The sequence below is a fragment of the Desmodus rotundus genome, chromosome 3, assembly GCF_022682495.2.
Source record: "Desmodus rotundus isolate HL8 chromosome 3, HLdesRot8A.1, whole genome shotgun sequence".
Lineage (NCBI taxonomy): Eukaryota > Metazoa > Chordata > Mammalia > Chiroptera > Phyllostomidae > Desmodus > Desmodus rotundus.
In genome coordinates this window covers 78,903,388-78,920,265 of record NC_071389.1, presented here as the reverse complement: position 1 = coordinate 78,920,265, position 16,878 = coordinate 78,903,388, and the positions used below count along the sequence as shown (strand labels likewise).

Below are 16,878 nucleotides of genomic sequence, written 5' to 3'. Positions count from 1 at the left end.
TCACTGCATACTTGTGAATTTCTGCTTGAAAGATTTCTCAGAACTGAGATGGATGGGTGAAAGGCATGTACATTTAAAATTTGGCAAATACTGCCAAACTACTAACAGCCTGTGGGAAAGACCTTGTCTCTTGACTTCATCTGGAAGTACCAACACTTCCATTACAAGAAAGTGTCCAATCCTTCTCAGAAGCAAGCTGTTTCTATTCTCCACTCTAAAAATAATCTTGTATTTTCATTAATATGTGTGGCTTCAATTGGTAATGACATTGTTCTGCTTTATGGCTTTTCAGATAGGTCACAAACACAGAAAACATCAGCTACTCTGCAGTTTTATCGTAAGTTTTTGACATTCCTTTGGTGATTTATAAATGCCAGAAAATAAACTCCATGCTCCCTGGGGTCTAAATGAAGACACTGTAGGTTTTGGATTCAGTAACTGATCTTTTAAGAAGACATAGTATGGGGTGATGACTCATTCACCCCAGGGTAGCTGTCCTCTAGCTCTGTCCTTTAGAGGAAGCATTACTGTGGGTCTGCTGGTACTTTTCCCTCCAAGAATTTCCTTAGGAGAGGATGCCTAGCATATGCCAAGGCTAGCCTTGGCCGTCTCTTTTCCGGAGCGCCATGGCCTGCAGTACGTAGCCCGACCTTGGCACAGAGTAAGCCAGAGCTCTGGTAGATGCTTAGCAGTCACAGCCAGTAGCTGAGCAGTGGCAACGGCGGAGATGCACAATGCAGCCCGAAAGTTGTGTATCCGCCTGTGAGGTTACAAGTGTGTCCTGGGTTTACAGTTACTGAAATAAAGCCCTGTCCCCACTCTGTCCTCCTGCAGACCTCCACGAGACAGAGGCAGGATTTTGGAGGGAGAGAAAGCAGACCCGGTGGAGGCCAGCCTGCGGCGGGCGGCGGCGGAGGAGGGGGTATGGCGTCCCTTGGCAGCTCCGCGCACGCTGCGGCAGTGGCGACAGAAGCGCCGAGTACCAGTTGCTCAACACTTTGTCAGTTCGCACCGCTCTTTTCTCGTCAGTGAATTTCCGTTTTGACGGGTCAGCTCCAGAGAAGGAAGGTGTGTTGGGGGGTTTTGGAACGTCCCGTGTGGGAAGCCAGAGGGGGCGCCTCCTGGGGTGGAAATACGGCTTGGCTCTCGGTCCGGTCCGCGCTCGCCGAGGAGAGACGACGACGCGCCCTGAGAGACTGAGAGGGGTGTGTTTGGGGTGGCAGCGGCTTCTCGAGGGTCCTCGTCCGCTCGAGGCTGCAGAGGGGAAGAGCGGGGCTCCGGCGGCGGCCGCCACCCCGGGGGTCCCGGACTCCGGGGTCCGGGTCTCGCACCGGGCCCGGCCCCCGGCGGTTGCCATGGTGACGCCGGGGCCGCGGCTCCGCGCAGTGGAAACAAAGCGGCCCGCCCGCCCGCTCCGCGCCCGAGCTCCTCCTCCGCGGCCGCCTCCCGCCCTCCCAGGCGCCGCCGCCGCCGCCGGAGCGGCTCCGGGCCCCGCGCCCGCCACGGCCGCCGCGGGCCAGGTACGCGGGCGTGCCCCGTGGCCGGGGGCGGGTCGGGCGGGGTGGGCGTCCGCCTGCCTCGGGGCGAGCGCGCAGGGCCGGCTGCACCCCGGTCCCGGTGGGGCGCGTCCCCGCCGGGAGACGGCCTCCCTGGCGCCGAGGAGTCCTCCGCCCGGCCGCCGGCGCGCTGAGGCCGGGGCCCGCGGCAAACTTCCCGGGCAGCGGCGGGCTGGCGGGCTGAGCCTCCTCCCGGCCACGACGTCCGGGGCCGCCGTCCGGGCGCCACTCGACGGTCCGCGCCGCGCGGGGCTCGGAGCTCCGGCCGGTGATCGCTGGACGTGATTTTGCTTCTCAGAGGCGGTGGGTGGTACCTGCCTGCATTCATTCTCTCATTCTCGCCCGTTCTCATTCTCTGTCTCTCTGCCTCTGTCTCTGTCTCTCTCTCTTCCCCTCCTTCCCTCTCTCTCGTTATCGAGGCTTTCAGAAAAAAAGATATGGAAATATTTACCTTTGGATTTCCATGTTTCATAGTTTTCTCTCTTTGAGGATGGGATGGGAGGGATGTAAAGGGGAATATACAAGACATTTTTCACAATCTTTGGAAAGGGAGCTCATTCTCTATGCCTGTGACTGAAGCATTTCAGGGTGCTTGTGAAGTTCGTTTGGATTTTGAACATAACGACCGTATCTCTGGAAGGTGTAGTTGCACCTGCAACTAAATGCGAGAAGTAGCCCGGGTTCCCCATCCGGCAATACCGGAGTCAATAGCAGGACCAGTACTTTGTGCATTAGATACTTGGCACCTATGTCATTGCTATTGTTTCTGGAATGTATTGTGTTCATGCTGTAAGGACCTAGAAAATGCCTTGCGTTTTTATACGTGGGGAAGCAATGTAAAGCACTTCTGAAGGCAGGTAGCTGGGCGGTGTTTGCCTGTGTTTATGAGTGTGATGAGGGTTACACCCATTGCCAAGGGCATACGGGTGCTGGATGGGGAATTGCTCAAGTTATGGCACTCCCCCTCCTTTCTCGAGGGCCCCAAGCCCTGCCATCATTGCGTGACATTTAGTTTGTTGCAGAACAAAGAATGCATTAAAAATATTATTGCAAAGACTGTTGTGGCTACATAGATGTCATCTGTGTAATAATGTGAAAGAAAACTAATCATTTTCAGAAATACAGCTGATCAATTCGGAAGTAAATAATGTATTTATTAGTATCATTTGTTTTACTTGGTGAGAGATGTCACATTGATAACTGGAAAATAAGTCAACTAATTAAATTTATATCCAATTTAGTAAAATAATTTATAAGTTGGAATAGGTCAGTTAGCGAACATTATATACAATAAGAGAAATATCTTTGCTAAAAGGTAGCTAATCAAAAGAAACCAGTGGCATAGATCACTTTGAATTGCAGTTAAGTTGATTAGAATTAAAGATATTAAAGCTACCGGAGGTATCAGGCATCAAGTGATTATCTAATATTCCTTCTCTCCCTTTTGGGATTTCAACACCTGTTAGCCTGCTGATTACTACTATGTTTCTAATTCTGTTTATATTTGCTAGCAATTTTAAGCAATGTCACTTCATTAGAAGATTGTGTTGGAAACTAAAGGAGTAAGTTGCACCAATGATTTGCAGGTTATTTCACAATTGGGTTTGTTTTTAACTGAATTTCACTTGTAGAGTGATGTTACAGATGCTCTGCTCACTACTCGTTGATGATAGTGATGAAATGATACATTGATTAAAATGAAGAAGATGTGTTTATAGAAGATAACCAGGAGAGGATATACATATTTTCTCATTTAAACATGAAAGGCAATCAGAATATTAAAGTCTAAACACATTAGACAGACACTGAATGTTTTGTACTAAAACACATTTTGTGTTCTTTCTGAGCTACCAAGAGTGCAGCTTTATTCAGATCTTCATTAGCAAATCTAATATTCAAGTGCAGGGACTCTGGACCTGCTTTTCAGCCAGACAGAACTCTCACTATGAGTTTTAGCTTGCACAAATATTTGTGGCTAAAAATTGTACTCTGAAGAATGGAGATATCCAGTGTTAATTCAGCACAATAAGGATTTATGTTTTGCCTTTGCTGCTAGCTCACAGAAGGCCCAAGATTCAATAGAGTTTGGCATTTTAAAGCAGTATTGCTTTCTGCCAAAAAATAAAATCAGTAAACATCAGAAACAAATAATCATGCACTGTTTTGTTGTAGTGGTTTATTTACCCAAGCTCTGAAACATGAAATGAAGCTTTTATCAATGCAGCACAAAACAATGATTTGGCATGTTTGTGTATGTTACTAGTGTTCTGCATAACCAGTTAATGAAAGAAAAAAAAATACCGTGATATCCACAGTATCTCCTTAGCAAATACAAATGGAACGTGTGCTTTATGTCCATGGTTTAGATTAGCCACCTGGTGGAAGTAGGGAACAGCACAACACATCCTTGAGTGTAAAACGCCATTTGTCACTTTCCCTGATTCACAATAGTATGAGACTTCTGCATTTCTAGGGTTAAGAGTCTTAATTTTATGAACTAAAACTGGTCCCTATTTTTGGAATAGGTTAAAAAATATGGTCTATAATTGTAACAGCCATTTCTCTACCTAAAGAATTCTGTAACTTATCAAGCATGTCCAAAGATAGAAATTGAGCCAAGAAATGCTCGTGTTTAAGTTAGGATTAACATTATACTCCTGCCATTGAAAGTTAGTTGTTTGTAACTATATGAGCCTGCATGGGCAGCATAAGGCCACTGAAGCCGTTGTCGGCTGTTTCTGGGGTAGCATTCTCTTGCAATTTCTAGTTGCACTGTGATAACATGATGACTGGTTGATAATTTAGCATTCAGTACAATGTGTTACAGCATTTATAAAAGCATGTTTAGGAAGGATGATAGTTTTTAATGATTTCTTCATTATCAGAACACTTAGGATTAGATTTGTGGCTGGGGAGAATAATGTAGCCCTAAGACCTGGCGGGAAAAGTGCTATAAAATATAAGGTATTGTAAACCGACCTGCTGTACATGGGAGGTATTGATCATAATCACCGTGCTGAGAAAAGGCAAGGGAGACATGAGATGGTGGGTGGCAAGAAGTGGTGTTTTGTGACATGGATTATTGATAGTGATTGATAGAGGTTGAAAACTTTTGTGGACATGTGTTTCATTTCTTGTGCCCCCAGTTAAAGTGAAGATAAGATATATCTTAAGTCATTTTGAAAAACACAAGTGCTTGGGGAAAATGCATACATTTACACTGTCTGGCACATAATTCGGGAGTTGTAAGTATAGTTTGAAGTCAAGGATTGACTTTCTTATGTGCCAGTTATTTGTAGCAATTACATACTTTTGGAATCAGTCAACAAATATTTAACAAGTGTTTCCTTCTATATATTCCACATAGCTTGATGCAAGTCATATGAACTCTTATGGACGAGGAATTACTTGTTTTCCAACTATTATGATTATTCATTTTATTTTGTGTATGATACCCAAATAGTCTTCTTTGGCTTAGATTTCAGTTTTCCTTTTCTTATGCGGAAAAGTTACCGCTTAGTTCCTTAATGCTTTTAAAATAATTTTATATCCCTAGGGCTTTAAAGAATGTGACTTGATTAATTTGTTATTCAACCAGAAGCATATGGGAAACTTAATTTTTAATGGTGTGCATTTAAAACACAGCACATATTATAAACCTTAACATCACATTGTGGATAGCTACAGAGGTTGTATGGTGGATGGGGAAGTTTGGCATTGATTGCTCATTACCCTGAGTGTCTTGAACTAGATCCCTGCTTCTTTATCTCATACTCAGTGAAAGCCAAAGGGCCTGGAGATGGAGGCTTCGGTGACTGAAAAAATGTTAGTTAAAAAGGGAGGTTAATATATACTGAGAGCCGGCTTCATGGTGAAGGAGAAGAGAGTGAAAAAACTCTGATGGCTCTAATATTCTCTTTGGCACCTTGTAGTTCAGAATCCTGAAGCAGTTACCCAAGGGCTGTTGATGTTTCCAAAGGCGGGCCACTTCTACAACAGAGATGCTCCTTCTGATTGCTTACCCCCATCTTTTCTCCTGACTAATGAAAAAGTGACTCCTTTGAATTGTGGTGTAAGTGCACTTTGAATATTATAAACCACAAATTAGGGCATGGATATGTTATGTAAACTAATTGGTCAGGTAGACCAGCTCAATAATCAAGATAGTAATGGAACTATAAAATGAGATGATGTCTTTGTCCAACATGCCTGATGTACCTAAATGAGAAATTGTTTCTGTCAGTCTAGGTCATCTTTCTTCTCCTGTGACCATAGTCATTCAAGGGAGACGTGGCATTTTACACAGTTTTATCACTGCACGATGTGTTGGGCATAGTTATAGGTGCTTCCTCAAACTCTTGAATTGTAAATCTATAGTAAAATGTTTCTGTGTGGTCTTATCTGGCATTTCCTCTTGATATAAATGTTTTCCTCAGACGTTGTGTAGTATGATTGCAGTTCCATCCTTTCTATCATTCAATCAAATCCTTACTAATGCTTCCAATGGGCCAGGCACTATTCCGAGCACTTAGCAAGTATTAACTTATTTAATGTTCCTGTGAGGACTAGGTATTATTATGATCCCTAAATTTAAGAAGAAAGAAACTGATATGATTGATCGCTCTCTGTTTTATTAACCTAAAGGTATATAGAATCCACCAGGATTCTGGCTTCTTTATGTCAAGGAATGCAGCAGGGAGTTATGAGTAAGCTTTTGATAATTCTAAAGACAGCAAAAAAATGGATCTTTGAAAATCACTTACATTTGTCTTTATAATCCTTTTAGTTCTTTACCTCCTATCAATATTATCCCCTATACGTCTCCCCTTACTGTCTCCACAGGAGGGTCATTAGCATTTTAATTTCAGGGGGGGTCTCTCTTATTTTAGCCATATGAAAAGTAAGTTAAATAAGAAACAGGAGTCCATAAACAGCAAGCAATGAATCATAGTTCTGTAGGTTCTTTTAAATAATAAATATTGTAATGGCTACCATCTGCTGAATGCTTACTTGGTGCCAGGTACTCTGTTAAGTTTGCTACACAGACTATCTTTTAATCTTCACAGTTACTCGTTTCCTCATCAATGAAATGTGAATAAATACTTTATCCAGGATTGCACACAGTCAACACATTTAAAAACATGATTTGTGTGGATAAATCACACTCTGAAGCTGACTAAGATTGCTTTGTTAATCACCAGCAGACAAAGAATGCCTTCCCAAGGCGGTGAAGATGCTTTCAGATTATGAGTGCTCTGGGAACACTGGCAGTTGAGGACCGCCTGGTGGGGAAGATTCAGAATGATAGGTGTGGTCCACTGAGGCAGGGGAGATGGTTCTTAGGAGGTAACTGAGAAAAATAAATTTTTGTTTACACATATTGCTGCAGATTCCAGGTGGGGTTTTTGGGTAGAAGGACGAGGAGGACTCTCTCTTTTTTTTAATCCATCCCCCAGGACATTTTTTTCATTGCTTTTAGAGAGAAAGGAAGGGAGAAGGAGAAACAGTGATGTGAGAGAAGCATCAATTGGTTGCCTCTCATATGGGCCCAGACTGGGGATGGTATGCACCCAGACTGGGATGAACCCCGCAACCTTTTGGGTACGGGACACTCCAACCAACTGAGCCACACTGGCTAGGGCAGGAAGGGGAGAACTCTTCCCTTTAAACATATTTTTAGAATTAAAAAAAAATTAAATGAAAGTATTTTTTCTCTCCTGAACTTGTTTTAATATCATGCCCTGGATTGGGAATTCACACAGAAAAGGGCCATACTGATGGTATAGGATGAAAATAAATGAAATGAAAAGTAATTCAGGCTGGACTTTCCTGAGGGCCTTTGTTCCTGTAGGAGAGTTCCTCATCTTAGGATGCTAGAGGTCTGGAATATTGGGCCAGGATGAAGTCAGAAGCCTTGAAAACTTCTCATTTGGGCCATTCCCCTGTATACCATGGGTTTTTCCTGTAATTCTTAGCGCAAATCTTTCTTGATAGCTACTGGGAAAAATAGAGGAACAAGAGACTTTCAGTTAAAATCTTAACAGCATGTAAAAGCTCGCTTTTATGAACAACTAGCCAGTGTGAGCTCTTTTTCACATTCAACGGTGAGATGCAAGTCAGTAAAGCACTATGGCTAAGAGCATGAATTTAGGAGCCAGACAGCCCGGAGTTGAATCCTGGCCCCGCTGTCTTCTAGCTGTATGACCTTGCGGCATCCACTTAATCATGCTGTGACTTCATTTCGTTACCTGTAAAATGGGGAGGCCAATAGTCTCTGGATTGTTGTGAGGATTAAACAGATTAATATTTGTAAACTACTTAATTATTAGCTATTAAGAGTAAGTTTTGTATACAGACAGTACAACTGATATATATATATACACACACATACACATACATATGTATATACACATATATATGTCAATTATTATATGTATAAAGTACAGGTAAATAAAAATCTAGATTTATTTAGGCCTTTAAATTCAACTTATTATTCTGTTTATAAATCTGGTTAATGTGAACAATCACCTTCACTTTTTCTTTGATGAAACTTTGGTTTAAATTGAACAGATTCAGTTCCTTTAGCTATCAGTCTCATTTACAAACTTAGCTAAATTTAAACCCTTAAATATTTTCAATTGCACATATAAACTTGATGTATTTAATTTTCTATTTAAACAAATTAGATGCTTATTAGGCAAATTTATGACCCAAATAAGTAAAACCTTTCCAGATACGTAGCTCAAGTTCTTTAGAGTGTAGTATCACTTACAAAATTTTATTTTACATTTAAAATTTTATATCATATTTTATAGACATAGGCAAATCCTCATAAACGTTTCAGTCTAAATAAATCATATGTTTAAATTTATTACACATTTAAAACTATTGGGTTGGCCAAAAAGTCCATTTAGTTTTTCCATAAAAGAAAAGACACAACTTTCATTTTCACCAATAACGTTATTGATTTGGATATTTTGAGTATGTCAGCTATCTCCCACATGGTATGATGTTGATTGTTCTCAATGTCGCAATAAGTTCACTGTCAACCTCAACTGGTCTACCCGATGTGAAGCATCGTCCAGTGAGAAAACTCTAGCATGAAACTCTGCAAATCCCTTTTTATTTTGCAGTCTTGAATCATTTTTATTACACAAAAGTAATAATAACCATAACAAAATTAACTTAGTTTTAAAATTTATGATTAAACAAATGTAACTGAAGTAGAATTGAGCAATGTTAAATGAAATAAAGATAGATATATTTTTAATAAAAAGGAATAAAAGTAGCATCATTGAATTTAAGATTTTTTAATGTAATGCATATATGATTTTTCTGTAAGTCTAATCCAAAAAGCAAAGGTAAAAACAAAAATGTACAGATTTAGAAGGACTAAATATTTTAACTATGAGTATAAACAATTTAAAATGTAAAAACACACATTCAATATTCATTATCTTGGAAACTAATTTGAAAACTATAAGAATTACGATTTTAGGCATACACACACACAAACACAGTCTGTCTGGACAAAGTCCAGCTTTTGTTAATATAACGAGAACGGTTTGTGTGACATCAATGTAACCTGGCAGCCAAGGAGAGTGGACTGGAATGCACATGCATGAACAATGACGACTTCATTGTACTGGTCTTTGGGGGTGGTAGATGCCGTTGAGTGAGCATGAGTACTGTGTGGCTGTTGGATTCAAGATGACTGAGCAATCAGAGCAATGAATCTACATCAAATTTTGCATAAGCTTGAACATTCCTCCACAGAAACTATTCTGATGATTCAGAAGGCTGCAGCTATGGGAAGTTGGTGATTGACAGCTTCATCATGACAACACATCCGCTCAAGCATCACATCTCCTGCAGAGTTTTTTGATGAAACATCAAGTCACCCAAGTGACTCAGCCCCCCTACAACCCAGATTTGGCGCCCTGAACCTTCTAGCTTTTCCCAAAACTAAAATCTCCTTTGAAAGGGAAGAAATTTCAGACTATTGATGAAATTTAGGAAAATACGATGGGGCAGCTGATGGCAATTGGGAGAACTGTGTGGGGTCCCAATGTGCGTACTTTGAAGGGAACTGAGGTGTCACTGTCCTATGTACCATGTTTTTTGTATCTTCTTCAATAAATGTCTCTATTTTTTATATTACTTGGCTGGATACCTTCTAGACAGACCTTTATACTGGTAGTAAAACTGTTACACAGAAATTTTATTTTATTATTTTATTGTATTACAGTTTATTACAGTTGTCCCAATCTCTCCTTTTGCTCTCCCTGCAAACTACTTTTGACATGATTGATCAATCACTGCTTCTCCATTCACTGCACAAATCATTTTTTTGTGTATGTGTTTCAGTTGAGTTTTTACCTTTCTTGAAATAATAAAGCATAATATGCCAAAAACGTTGTATATTTTTTCCATCTTCAACATTAGAATGGCTACAGAAAATTCACAAATTATGTTTTTTTTAATGCACGCTGATATGACAACTGTCATAATGCTAACAAAATTGTTCTGAGTGAAGTTAAACACAACGAAGCACTATTGGAGCCGTCTTACGGACAGAGACCAAATGACCTTTTCGGCCAACCCAATTGAACCAGAAGTCTAATCTGTCAGTTTTTGTCAGATTCATTTAAACAGTAAAAACATAATTATTCACAAACTGTTCCAGTTGATATAAAACATACTTCTAAACTTTTATAAATAGTATTAATATGTGTCTGATTTTCTTCATTATCTCTGTACTTCATTCTAAATCTTCTCTAGATTGGAGGGTCACTTACCCACTGGAAGGAAGTTGGTTATCTCAGGTAAGCTGGCAGTACCACTTCAGGTGAACTGTAGCTATGCCATTCCCTATCAACTCTTTTTCATTAAAGTATAGTTTCTTTTGATCACCCCCTGGATAATTCTTCCTGTGATGTGGATGGATAGGTTTGGCCTTCTTTTATAGTCATTATGACAACAGGTGACTCCAGACCTTGCTTTTCAGATATTACTGGTATTTTCATCCTAGGCCAAATGCTGTCCAATATGTAATTTTGCTTTGGGTAGGCATATTAAAAAAGCAAAAAATAATTAATTTTAATAATAGATTTTGTTTAATCCAATATGTCCAGAAATTACCATCATCTCAACATGTAATAAGTATAAAATTATTAAGATATTTTACATTCTTTTAATTTTTTAATGAAGTCTTATATACTTAAACAATATCTCAATTTGGATGCTAAATTTTTAGCAGTTACAATGAAATGTAGTCCTGACAAAATAGTAAAGTAGAGTTTGGTGGAAAAATATTTTACATTGCTTCAGTTTCTAAATTAAAATTAAATAAAATTAAAATTTTAGTTCCTTAGCTGCACTACCACATTTCAGTGCTCTAGCCAGTCATGGCTAGTGGCTCCCACACTGAGCAGCGCAGCCCTAGACCCTGGGTTCAGACTACTCCTGACTTAATTCTTCGATCGGCTTTAGGTTGTGCCCCACTACTGTTTCAGGTAGCTGCTTTCACTCAGGTGTTTTCTTCATTTCTCTAGGTCACAGGAATTTTAATGACATGTGATTGGCTTGACAGACATTCTGATGTCATTTTTTTTAATTTGAATATTCAAGCTTTTGTCTATTTTTCTGAATCGTTTCTCAGACAATTAAAAAAATTTGTTTGTTTACAACAGCAGTAGTTTTTTCAAAGGCAGCACAGTGGGTAGGCTTGTGTCCTCTGTTTCATCATAAGTAGTTTGCCTTTTAGATGGGAATGTTGAGACGTAAACGTAATTTATGTGTGAATGGCAACCCTCCTCCTCTTCCTGCTCATTATCCTGCTATCCTAGAAAACATCTCTTCTCTTCTCTTCTCTCCTCAAACCTGTATCCCTTCCTCCATTCTTGCCCTCTGTAGATGACCTTGCTTCTAGAAAATTTCCGCCATTGGATCTTTGGCCTCTCCTGCTTCTCCACCCATACACACTACCATCTCCTGTGGGATCCTAAGTGACTGAGCTCCCTCTACAGCTTCCTCCTTCACTTGTGCATTGTGTTCTTCCCCTCTTGCCAACTCAGGATAATGGTTTCTCTCTCATCAATTTTCCTCATTATTAGATCTTTCCATCAGTTTATATATAGTAATATTACAAACTATATTAATTCAAGCTCATCTTAAAAACAAACACAATACTTCCTAATGCCTACACATTTTTCTACCATTTTCACACCATTTCTTTCACTGCTCTCCTTTATAGCAAAACTTCCTGAAAGAATTGTCTACACTGCTCTTTCCTATTTCTGTCCTCTTATTCTTGAACATATCCCAATTAGGGGTTCATACCCATCACACTGCTAAAAGTGCTTCAGAGTGACCTTGCCAAATCCAGAATCAGTTCCCAGTCTTCCTCTTACTCAGCCTATCGGAAACACTTGACATTGATCAGTCCCTTCTTCTTGAAAGATTTGTTCTTCATTTGGGGTATACGTTAGGTTTTGCTTTAGTAATACTGCATTTCAAACCACTGTAAAATTCAGTTGCTCACATTTAATCTTTTGTTTGTGGGTCTCCTAGGTTTACTGCATTTTAACTGATCCAGGATGGGCTGAGCTGAGTGGCCCTGCTCCAGGCTGTGGTTTGGTTTAGATCACTCCTGATGTATTTGTCCTGGGACTTATGCTACAGGGACTACCCAGGGTATGTTCTTTTGTGGCAGATTATTGGGGTTCAAGAGTAAAGTCAAGCCACATAAGCACACTGAAGGCCTTTTATTACATTTTGCCCACTAACATTCCCATTGCCCGCCCCCCCCCCCCAATTCACATAGCCAGCCCTAACATCAATGTGCAGGGAAACATACTCCATCCACAATTCGGAAGGAAATGGGAGTGCATATTTGCTGAGCACTAACCCAGCACACCACGTGTGGTCTCCAAGACACCTTTCTTTGTTGATTCTCTGCCGATGTCACTGGCTTTCCTGCCCCGTGTTCTTTGATGGTTTCTGCAGATCTCTCCAAACACTGCAGCGCCTGCAAGTCCAGACTTTGGATTTTCCTTTTTTTGTCCACCGCCATTTCCTAAGTAGCTTATCTTGTGGCTTTAATATCATTTACCTGCTGATGAGTCTCAAATTCATATCTTCAATAGAATTTCTTCCCTTATTGTGCAAAAAAGAAAAAAAGAGAAGGAACTCGTGGGCATGGATAACGTGGTGCTGATTGCCAGGGGGAGGAGAGGTGAGTGGGTGTAAGAGGGTAAAGGTATAATTTTGTTAACCAGTGTCACCCCAATAAATTCAATAAAAAAGAAAAAAAAAGAAATCCATGTAACTAGTTGACATTTCCATTTGGATGTCTAAATAGTCATCTCAAACTCTACATAATCCAGAAATGACCGCCTGGTTCCCTGTACCTTCATGACCTGCTGCTCCTGTAGTTTTCCCCAATTTAGTAAATGGCGTCGACATTCTTTGAGGGGCCTTGGCCATAACTTTGGACTTCTTCATAACTTGTTTTTTCCCTTCATACTTTAAATTGGGTCCACTAGCTGATTTGACTCTGCCTTCAAATTTGATCATTTCTCTCTCCCGCTGTACTACAGTCTACTACCATTTCCCTTTTGTTTTATTGAAGGTACCTTCCAACTGGCCTCCCAGCCTCTTCCTTTATAGGGCAGAATATAGTCTATTTCCTAGGTAGCAGCAAGAATAATCCTTTTGAACTTGAAATCAGATCCTATGAATTCCCTGCTCAAAAGACTCTGATGCCAAAAGAAAACAAAATAAACCCCTCATTCCCTGGTTCCCTCCTCACTCAGTAAATGGCAGAAGCAGTTCAACGGGCCTGCATGCTCCGGCCCCTGCCAGCCCCCACCACATCTCCACCTAGTACACCGCACTCTGGCGTTGCTGTTCTCTGAACACACCAAGACTGCTGTGGCCCCTGTACCTTAACACTGCTGTCCCCTTTGGGGACTGCTGCTTCTTGAAATATTTGTGAGGTCACGTCCTTGTTTTAGATTAGTACTTAAATGTTATCAGAGAGGCCTTCTATAAAAAAGCACTGTATAAAAAATTGTAATGTTTTTGTCTCCTGTACTCTCTATCTCTCTTACCTGTTCTTTTCGGCAGCACTGTTACCACCTGGCACAACATGTAAACAAACAAAAAGTGTGTATCTGTTTGTTTCCTCTTTCTTCTCTTGTATAGAATCCATAAAGACAGTGGCTCTATTTTTTTGTTTTTGCTCTATATTTTCAGCTTCTAGAACAATGCCAAGAATATAGAAAGTGCCCAATAAATATTTTTGAATGAATAATTTTATATGATGCCTGTTTCCAGCCCAGGATGATCAGTGTTAAGAAAACTCCAGAATATTATAGAAAAGTTTTATACTTCTGTAGTCAAGCCTCTGTGCTTGGTGTTGTCACGTGGTTGTTTCTATAGCTTATTAAGTGGCCTCAGAGAACAGCGCAGAAAATGCCATCCTCCATTCTGGTAAACAAATCAGAATTACTTATTTGGTAAAATCTCAGACTTCTATAATCACTGAGATATGAGCATTTCAAGGCAGAAACTTCATATTTTAACTATTTTCTTAAAGCCTTAAAAAAGGTATAATTCTCTTCTTAAGGCTTTGTAAAGATGGATATAAACAATTTGAAGATAATTTTTGGAGCCTTGCTAATGTTAATATGAGCTAGAATTTCTTATGTGCAATTTTAGAGCTAAGAAATAAAAGGAAAACACCTGAAGCCCACTTCTCTATGAGCTTGAATTAGCAGTTTGCTTGCAGATATTCAAGTACTAATGATAATAACAAGCACTCTAAAAAGTATGCTGTCTCCAGGGTGGTGGGAGGTACCTGAGGTGTAAAGGAGGATAAATGGTGATGGAAGGAGACTTGATGGGGTGGTGAGCACAATAGAATGTACTGATGGTGTAGTACAGAATTTTACAGCTGAAACCGACATAATTTTATTAACCAGTGTCACCCCAATAAATAAAAGAAGACATGGTGTCTCCAGAGCTAGAGGCAGCAAAATCAAGTAAGTCTCATAGTTCTTCTTCGATTAGCTTTTTAAACAAAGTAAAGATGTTTTCTGGGGGGGTGAGGAGGGGAGGATTGGAAAGTTTAGCAAAGCTTTTAATGATTTCTTAGTCGTTAAAATAGGAACAGACTATAGAAAATACAAAATACATCCCCACCCCAGCCTGTGAATGAAAAAACATTTTGCTATTTGTTGTATCTAATGTGTATGTGTCATTTATGAACTTTTTCAGCTTGTGTCCATGTTTTCTGAGAAGGGAACAGACTTATTGCAGGTTATTAAATCAGCAATAGGTACTAAAAGATGGAAATGAATCAGAGGTATTCACTGGTGCATGGTCTGCCCTGTTGGTTCAATCTGCCCACATTGCATGGATGGGAGGAGCCCGGGCTTCCTAGTCATCAGATCTGGGGTGGAATCCTGGCTTTGCCCTTTAGTAAACCCTGTCATCTAGAGCATGCTCCCTAACTTCCCTTACAGGCTTCACCACCTCATTATGAAGTGGAATGCTAACGGTACCCATCATGGTGAAATGTCTAGAGGGTTAAAAGATTAAATGAGGTACAATAACACATGTACTTAGTATTTATTATCAGCTTATTTATTGTTTCTTTTTAAGTATATAATAGCTTGGGGAGATTATAATAGGAGTGGATAGTAGAATTATAATTTTGTATGCAAAGATGGTATAACCACCTTGGACGTAAACTTTTCTAATAGTGGGAATTGATTTGTGTTGACTTAAAGGTGTTTTTGTCATTTAGCTTCCTCATAAGTGACAGCAGTTTCATTGGAATTAAGATGCATCTGAATTAGAGTGTGTGTTCTTGCAACTGATATCAGTTTGTAGGTGGGAAGTAATTAGATTTAGCTCAACCTCTGAGCAGAGGGCTGAGATTGAATAATTTGGAGAACATTGGGAGTGAATAAATCTGTTAGGATAGAGAAAATTCTTCCTACTGACAAATGATGGTGGTATGAAGTTTTAAAGAGCAGGGTAAATGCCTCTTTCTGTTAAACCTCTCGTATGTATAGTTCTGACAGTGGCAATCCTGTACTTAGCCCATGAATGTTTGGTTTTATAGAAGAACATACTCATTTACAGAGTACATGTATACAGGTAAAACAAATGGCACGTGTACAAGGAAGAGACCAGGAGTAGATGGACACTGAACTGTAATAATGCCGTCACCTGGTAGGGTTGTTGTGAGGATGAGGGATGGATGGGTGTGTGGAAAGTGTACAATGCATATGATGGGTAAAATGTACTTAATAAATGGCAGCTCTCTGCTATTTGGCATCTTTCACCTCCATCACGTGCCCTCTCATTTCTGCCTTTTCCTCTAGGAGATGAAGACTTGTACTTAAAGGTCATTTTTAATCATTTCTTTAAAAAAATAATTCTGGCATTTTACCTTTTTTTTTCAAGGTCCCTGTTTATATTTAGTAACATGGTTCTTTATACCTTTCTTCAAATGCAGAATCCTATATAATTTAAGCACTGCAATATGAGTTTCTTTAAAAAAATTAATAGTGTGGCATTAATATTTCAGACATATTTACAATAGTAGTAATAATATTTCAATGAGTAGAATCAGGGTTTCTTATTAGAACAAATCTACAAATAAATTTTCATTAATTGATATGTTTTATAAAACATTTTCCATGCAGCAGTTGTTTTTTTTTTAGATGGAGTAATCTATTGAAATCAGGTCATAAAAATAAGAATAGATATTATTAAATTGTGGGATTTAGGTTAAAATGTAGTACATCATTTTATAAAAGTATCACTAATTGAATACATTTTTATCCTATTATTTATGCCTGCTTTGGTTTTATTATGAAATAATTCTGTAGTGGTTTTTAAAGCATATACCTCTTGTTTTGTTCAAATCTGATAAGCATATTAATTTCATTGTATAATACTTGCCTTTGTGTCCTTCAAACAGCTAACAGACTCTCCTAACATCTTCCTCAGCTATTTTTTTTTTTTTGTATTCTGATATCATCTTATGGGTCTTCTTTTAATCACTCTTTATGCAATGCTTCCTCCTGCCCTTGGGTCTTTGAACAGGCTATTCCTTCTGTGTGGGTGTTCTTCCCTTCTCTCTTCACTCAGTAGCTCACGCTCATTTTTCAGATTTCAGCTTAGTTTTTACTTCCTTATTCCCTTATATGCCTAACCAGGTCCAACACCACTCACTACTCATTCAACAAATACTTATTGAGTGGCTACACTAGGCCAGGCAGAGATCTAAGCTGAGAATGTAAAC

General features: G+C 39.7%; 1 protein-coding gene across 5 annotated transcripts in view; it reads left to right on the top strand.

The window, feature by feature from the left end:
* The first annotated feature begins 747 nt into the window (after positions 1–747).
* Positions 748–16,878, top strand: part of RNF182 (ring finger protein 182) — a 62,460-nt gene continuing 46,329 nt past the window's right edge. For 2 of the 5 annotated variants that reach the window (XM_053920668.2, XM_053920667.2), the window contains exon 1: positions 1,252–1,520. The gene's annotated coding sequence lies outside the window, so the exon portion shown is untranslated. Of the gene's footprint in view, positions 1,069–1,251; positions 1,521–1,556; positions 1,860–16,878 lie in introns of those variants that run through there. The other 3 variants (XM_045199544.3, XM_045199543.3, XM_045199542.3) reach the window with 2 other exon arrangements.